The following is a 7,893-nucleotide window of genomic DNA, read 5'->3' as shown; positions in this document are numbered from 1 at the left end:
CCGGAAACAAACCTGTATTTATCATCAAACGTGTTCGCATAAAGGACGTGTGGCCCAAAGTTTACAAATGATAATAACACGGTATGTAATAGTCTTTATTGTAAGTTTTATGTAGTCAACAGATCCTCCCGGAAGCGCTATCGCAACCAGCCAATGAACAAGTGCCGCGCCCTCACCGACGCCCTTGCGCAGTGTCGTCCTTGTCAGAGAGGAAGGCGGAAGCGGAACCGGAAACGCAGTGGCACGCCGCTCTTCCCCGGCGGCAGCACCGTCCTCTCTGTTGGACCGAGTAACAGTTTTGAAATCCTGGGAGCATAGTCTTGTGCGCTGTCTCAATACCATCGCTACAGATGTGACACAGTTTTGAGTTGCATTTGCGTTATTAACGCTACCGTGTCTTAAGTCTAGACAGCCAACGCGGCACTAAATCAGGCCCTGGCTTGTCGAGTGTGCCGAGGTCCACGGCGTGTGCGCTGCCAGCACGGCCCCTTGACACAGCCCCCGGGGCGTGCCTGCTCTCAGACGCGGGGAGAGCGGCACAGAGGTTTGCCACCCTGTTTCTAACGCATTTAATTAGAAGTTTATAGAATGTAGTTTTTTACAGGCCGCATGCAATCCCTGGCTTGCAAAATTACCCACAGGCTGTGTCACGATCCCGCGTGCACCACCTCCAGCGCACCCCTGGGGGTGTCTGGCTAGCGTGGAAAGGCCACACCGTGGAAATTTATGCAACTGTTCAAGGGGACGAATTGGGGTCTCCAGGGGATTTGGAGGGGCTGTCAAATCAGAACCGCACAGCGCAGACACGAGCATACAGGATCGGTGCTTGTTTGTGACCTAAGGCCCCTCACGGGACCTCTGTGTGTGCACACATCAACCCACACTGGCACGCATGTGCAGGACAGGCAGCGTGACCTGGGGACCAAGGGTTCGCAAGTGGGAGGGGAAAGGGAACCAAACAAAGCAGGAAAACGGGACCCAAGGATGCCCACAGGGCAAACCATGCCCACGCTACACAGTGCACTGTCCGTGTATAAACACACGTGTGTGCCTTCATGTCATTAAAACACATTTCAAAACCAAGTCGTCCGCTGGACAGTTCTTGAGGTTATTTATTGTTGTATAACAAATCAACCCAAAACGTAGCAGCTGGAAACACCCACGGCCATTTGCTGTGACAATTCTGTGGGGTTAGCATGTGGGTTCTCCACTTCACCGGGCGTGGGGCTGGGGCGCTGGATGGCTGCGGGGTTCAGCACGGCCTGCCTCACACAGCTGGCGGTTGACACGGCGACGGGCTGGGAGCCCAGCTGAGGCTGTCGGGTGGGGACCTCAGTTCTCCACCGTGGCCTCTCCACATGGTCGCTTGGGCTACCTAACAGCATGGCGACTGAGGGAGCGAGTGAGCGAAGGAAGTGATGCTACAAGGTGCAGGACTGAAATTAAACGGGCCTCGTAGACCCCTGTCAGGACCCTGTAGGCCCCTGTCAGGACTTCGTAGACCCCTGTCAGGACCTCATAGACCCCTGTCAGGACCCTGTAGGCCTCTGTCAGGACCCTGTATACCCCTGTCAGGACCCTGTAGACCCCTGTCAGGACCCTGTAGGCCTCTGTCAGGACCCTGTAGACCCCTGTCAGGACCTCGTAGACCCCTGCCAGGACCTTGTAGGGCTCTGCCAGGACCTTGGCTGTTACATAGGGTGAAACGTGGGAGACTTTGCAAGGTTTTGAAGGGAGGAGTCACATGCTCTGGTTTAGCATTTTCAAGGGCTCCGTCCGACTGGGCGGAGAGCACACAGTAGGGCGAGGACAAAGGCGGCTTGTGTGTACCCAGAGGGAAGCGGTGGGGTGGGCGGCTTGTGTGTACCCAGAGGGAAGCGGTGGGGTGGTGAGAAGCAGTCAGACTCTGGAACCAGAAGTTTTAAGATTTTATTTGTTTATTTTTGGAGAGAAGGGAAGGGAGGGAAAAACATCAATCCAGCAATCTGTTGCCTCTCGCACGCCCCCTACTGGGGACCTGGCCCACAACTCAGGCATGAGCCCTGGATGGGAATGGAACCTGCAAACCCTTTGGTTCACAGGCCAGCGCTCAGTCCACTGAGCCACAGCAGCCAGGGCTGGAGTCAGAAGGTTGTTGGAGGTAGAGCCAATACAATTTCCTAACAGATCGGATGGGGTTGGGGTGAGAGAGAGAGCGGAAATGTGGGTGGGTGCGAGTCGCTGGGCCTGGGCACGTGGCCCGGGGCTGCCGCCAGCGCCATCCGCTACGGGGCAGCTGGGATGTGGCGGGAGGTCGGGGTGGACGGGCTGAGCTCCAGAGGCGGGGGCTCTGGCATCCGGTGGAACTGTCACGGAGGCAGGTGCACCTGGCTGCAGGTCAGAAGGGAGCCCAGGCTCTGGGTATCACATGGACGTCGCTAGCATCTCAGTGGAGGTTAAAACCTCGAGCAGGATCACTAAGGGCATGAGGGGTTCGGATAAGGAGACCACGCAGTCCAAGGACTGAGTTCTGGGAGCTCCAACAGGTTCAAGGCCAAGGAGACTGGAAGAACCAGCACCGGCAGACGCATGTAGGGGTCCTGGGAGCCAGAGGAGGAGGAGGAGAGGCCGTCTGGGCACTCGGCCCATCGGGCGCTGCTGCCTGTCTTCCAGGCCAGGGTGTGAGGTCCGGCCAACGACTATGGACTTTGTGCTGGGGGCCTGGGACCTCACTAAGTGCAGTTTTAGGGAACCCATCGGACAAAGAGCTTGCCTGGGGAGTCGGGGAGAAGTCAAAAAAGATGGGGAGGAGTGGAGCTTGGATGTCGGTAGGATAGAGGAGGCAGAGCAGGAGGCAGAGGAAGCAGAGTCGGAGACTTTTATGAAGACGGGAGAGCCAGCTGGATGCCTGGATGCTGGCGGGAGAGCTGCTGGCCGGGAAGTGGGCAGAGCACCTTTCCGGAGCCGGCCCTGATGGGTGGGGCCTGGCCCACCACGGGGACCCAAACGGAAGCACCCTGGCCCAAGTAACCTTGGCTTTGACGGGCCTTCCAGCCAGAGGGCACCGTACCCTCACCCAACTTTCCCTGCCTCTGCTCTGCACCCCCAACTCCAAAAGGAGGGTGAGCCCCTGAAGCCCGCAGCCACTCGGTGCTCAGATGGGTCCTTTTCTGGAGGAGCATGCATCCCTTTAAAAGAACATCCTGGGAGAACCAAGATGGCGGCGTAGGTAGACACACTGCGCCTCCTCGCACAACCAGAACTGACAGAGAATCGAACAGCAAGGGGGACCAACACCAAGGAAATAGAAAATAAACATTCATCCAGACTGGTAGGAGGGGTGGAGACGGGCACCGGGGTGGAGAGGACTCGCGTGGCTGTGGCTGGACTGAGACTGGCGGAGTGTGGGGCAAATGGCGCAGGCAGTCTGAGCACTAGCAGACCCTGCGGCCCCACATTTGCACAGATAAACCCAGAGGGCCGGACTCTGAGTGGCGGAGAACGGGGCAGGCAGAGCAGCGGGTAGCACCCCGCGGCACCACGTTCGCCCACAGATAAACCAGACGAACGGCGGGGAACAAAGCAGACTGCGCAACCCAGGGCTCCAGCTCGGGGAAATAAAGCCTCAAACCTCTGATTGAAAGCGCCCCTGGGGGTTGGGGCGGCAGCAGGAGAGACTCCCAGCCTCACAGGAGAGGTTGTTGGAGAGACCCACAGGGGCCTAGAGCGTGCACAGGCCCACTTACTCGGGAACCAGCACCAGAGTGGCCCAGTTTGATTGTGGGTAGCGGAGTGAAAGATTGAAAGCCGGAGGAGAGTGAAGCGGGCGCCATTGCTCCCACTCAGCCCCTCCCCCAAGTACAGCGTCACAGCGCTGCGACCAGCATTACCCTGCCCCGGTGAACACCTAAGGCTCCGCCCCTTAAAGTAACAGACGCGCCAAGACAAAAAAAAAAAAAAAAAAATGGCCCAAATGACAGAACACTTCAAAGCTCCAGAAAAAATACAACTAAGCGACGAAGAGATAGCCAACCTATCGGATGCACAGTTCAAAGCACTGGTTATCAATATGCTCACAGACTTGGTTGAATCTATTCGAAAAACAGATGAAAAAATGAAGCCTATGCTAAGAGAAACAAAGGAAAATGTACAGGGAACCAATAGTGATGAGAAGGAAACTGGGACTCAAATCAACAGTGTGGACCAGAAGGAAGAAACAAATATCCAACCAGAAAAGAATGAAGAAACAAGAACTTGGAAAAATGAGGAGAGGCTTAGGAACCTCCCGGACACCTTGAAACGTTCCAACATCCGAATTATAGGGGTGCCAGAAGGAGAAGAGGAAGAACAAAAAATTGAAAACTTATTTGAACAAATAATGAAGGAGAACTTCCCTAATCTGGCAAAGGAAATAGACTTCCGGGAAGTCCAGGAAGCTCAGAGAGTCCCAAAGAAGCTGGACCCAAGGAGGAACACGCCAAGGCACATCATCATTACATTACCCAAGATTAAACGCAAGGACCTACATCCAAGATTACTGTATCCAGCAAAGCTATCACTTAGAATGGAAGGGAAGATAAAGTGCTTCTCAGATAAGGTCAAGTTAAAGAAGTTCATCATCACCAAGCCCTTATTATATGAAATGTTAAAGGGAGTTACCTAAGAAAAAGAAGATCAAAAATAGGAACAGTAAAAATGATAGCAAACTCACAGTTATTAACGGCCACACATAAAACAAAAACGAGAGCAAACTAGGCAAACAACTAGAACATGAGGGTTGTCATTAAGGGAGTGGGAGGGGGAGGGGGGGAAAGGTACAGAGAATAAGTAGCATAGATGATAGGTGGAAAATAGACAGGGGGAGGGTAAAAATAGTGTAGGAAATGTAGAAGCCAAAGAACTTATAAGTATGACCTATGGACATGAACTATAGGGGGGGAATGTGGGAGGGAGGGGGGTGGGCAGGATGGAGTGGAGTGGGGGGGGATGGGACAACTGTAAGAGCATAATCAATAAATATATTTTTTTAAAAAAACAAATTTAATAAAATAAAAAACTAAAAAAAAAAAAAAAAAAAAAAAAAAAAAAAAGAACATCCTGTCCTGGCCTGTTGTAGCTCAGTGGATTGAGCGTCAGCGTGCAAACAGAAAGGTCACCAGTTCGATTCCCAGTCAGGGCACACGCCTGAGTTGCAAGCCAGGTCCCCTGTAGGAGGTGTGTGAGAGGCAACCACACATTGATGTTTCTCTCCCTCTCTTCCCCCCACTTCCCCCTTTCTCTAAAAATAAAATAAAATCTTTAAAAAACAAAACGAACATCCTGACTGTGGCCAGACGCCCCCTTTGCATTAACTGCCTCAGAAAAAAACTGAGTAGCTGGCAAATATTCAAGCCAAGCCCCAGTGGGGGAGGCAGCAAGACGTGACTTCACGAGGAATCTGCAGCCAGAGCCCGAGGCAGGGCCAGACGGCTCCTGTTAGGAACGTCTATTTGTGGCTCCCAGTCTAATTTCTGAATGTGACAGTGAATAAATATTGGCCTTTCCTTCTGCAGCCTTCTCCTTTGGAGTGGTTCAGCCACATAGATGTTGTCACCTCTGGTTTTCTAGAAGTCCGGAGACACTGGGGCCCAGAGAGGGGAGGACATCACCCAGCATCTCACAGAAAGGTGGTGGCAGGACAGGGAGAGGGGCACTGGAAGGTCGAAGCCCCTCGGAGGGGAGATGAGGGTGTCCTAGGCTTGAGTTCTACCTCCTGCTTTTGTTCCTCCCGTGCACCCTGACAAGTGCTCGTCCAACTACTGCTTGCATACCACTAATGATGGGGAGCTCACCACTAGTAAGCGTTCATTCCATTGTCAGATGGTTCAGAGTGTTAGATCAGAGTGATGGTGATGGTGATGATGATGAGGGTGATGTCGTCTGACATTATGGAACTCAACATGCCCAGCAATGTTTCAAGCTCTTTAGATGGATTCTCTTTGTTGGCTTTCATAATAACCCCACAAAAAGTAGATTCCCATTGCTTCTATTTGATAGAGAAGGAAACTGAGGCTCAGGAAGGGAAGTGACTGATCCAGGGTCACACAGTGAGTAGAGGATGCACCTGGGATTCATGCCCCAGATTCACGCTCAAGCACCGTACCCCAATGTGTCCTCCGCTGGGGCTCTGGCTGTGGGCGCCGCCAGCACCGAGCTGCACCTGAGCCCCCCGTGGGCTCCGCCAGCACCGAGCTGCACCTGAGTCTCCCCGTGGGCTCCGCCAGCACCGAGCTGCACCTGCGCCTCCCATGGGCGCCGCCAGCACCGAGCTGCACCTGAGGTGCTTCTACGTCCTCAGCCCCAAACCCGGGCTGCACACAGTCGGTGCTCAGGGAAGGTGTGAGGAATGGCTTGTCCACAAGGGTTTGTGGGGTGTAAAAGCCCACCCGCGCACTGATGCCTTTTTAGGCAATAAGCGTATCAATTGACTTGAACTGCTCGTGAATAAATGAATGAATTCACACAACTGTTGGCCCACCCAGGTCACTTGGCTGCTCTTTGTGGGAGCAGCATTTCTGGGGCACCCCCATCCTTCCTTTTCCCACCACCCAAGCCTCTGGGAGGCTGCTGCCCTAGCTCAGTCCAGGCCCCCATGAACCCAGGGGCCGGATGCCCCCTGGGGCGAACGTGCCGGTGGGGGAGGACCCTGTGAGCTCTGAAGTGAGAAAGGCTGCCCCATCTCACAAGGAAAGAGGCCTGGGGGCAGGGCTGGGGGAGGGCAGGTGGCAACTTCGCTCAGTTACCACAGAGAGTGGAGGAGGAACACACTTCTCTCTAGGCAAGCTGTTCGCCTACCAGCTGACTTTGGTAAAAGAAAAAAATATTCATCAGGCCATCTGTTCCCAGAGCGGAGCTGGTGTGGGGCCTGGGGCTTCCCACCGCTCAGGCGGCCAGACCCAGTTTCAGAATCCGAGACAGCTGCCCCCTGGATTATTTTGGGAAGAGGCTCAACTCGGAGGCACGCCCGCCTTCGAGGCATTTCCCGGCGCTCCGAAGCTGTTTGCACACCCAGCCGAGCCTGCCAGCTCCTTCCCGGCCCTGGCCACCGTCCAGCCCCGGCCACTAGAAATACCCTGCTTCCAACTTCGGAGGCAACTTCAGCTGGAGTCAGATTTCTCGGGGAGGAGGGAGCCAGAGAGAGCCAGGGTGGTGCCCTGCCCGCCAAGGCAGGAAGGCCTTGCTGTCCCCTCCTTTGTCTTCTTGGTGTGAGCCACTCCCTCCACCTGCCCCCAAGCATTGGGACCCCAGGCATCTGCCCCATCCCAGGGCCCATTCCTCCTCCATTGGCTCCTCAAGGCTCAAGGGTGGCTGGCCCCTCCTTTTGTGAGTGACAAGCTCCTGGGGGTGGGGGTGGGATGATCTCAGGTGGGCTGACAGCATCAGAAAGCCCTGGAAAGAGCATGTGGCTTTCAGTTTGGAGAGGCTGGGGTGGGGTGGGGGCCAGAACATGGCCATCGAGAAGGTCACAAAGCCAGTGATGCCAGGAAGACCCAGAGCACCAGACACCTCCCTGGGGACAGGCCACTGACGGATCACAAAGATTTCCTCTTTGTGACTTGAGCAAAGCTCACGATTTTAGTCACGGGGGTGGGCCTGGGCCACCATTCTTCTGAAAAGGGACTGAGTTAGCTTCCCCACGTGGCTTGGGAGCATGGGTTTGGAGACACGCAGGGCTCCGGCCACTGGACGGTGATCCAGGGACTGTCACCCCAGGTGGCAGCAGCTGAGTGTGGGCAGGCCCGGGCCTCCGGACACCAGCCCTAACACCTGAGGGACCCTCTGCTCTCAGAGCCCGACCCGCAAACCCCAGGGAAGGTCAGGTGGTGGGGCTCTGGCTGCCCCACAGGGCTGGCACCTTCGCACCCAGCCCCGCAG

The sequence above is a fragment of the Desmodus rotundus genome, chromosome 3 (genome assembly GCF_022682495.2).
Source record: "Desmodus rotundus isolate HL8 chromosome 3, HLdesRot8A.1, whole genome shotgun sequence".
Taxonomy (NCBI): domain Eukaryota; kingdom Metazoa; phylum Chordata; class Mammalia; order Chiroptera; family Phyllostomidae; genus Desmodus; species Desmodus rotundus.
The sequence above is the reverse complement of the archived record's forward strand: the minus strand, read 5'-3'. Positions refer to the sequence as shown.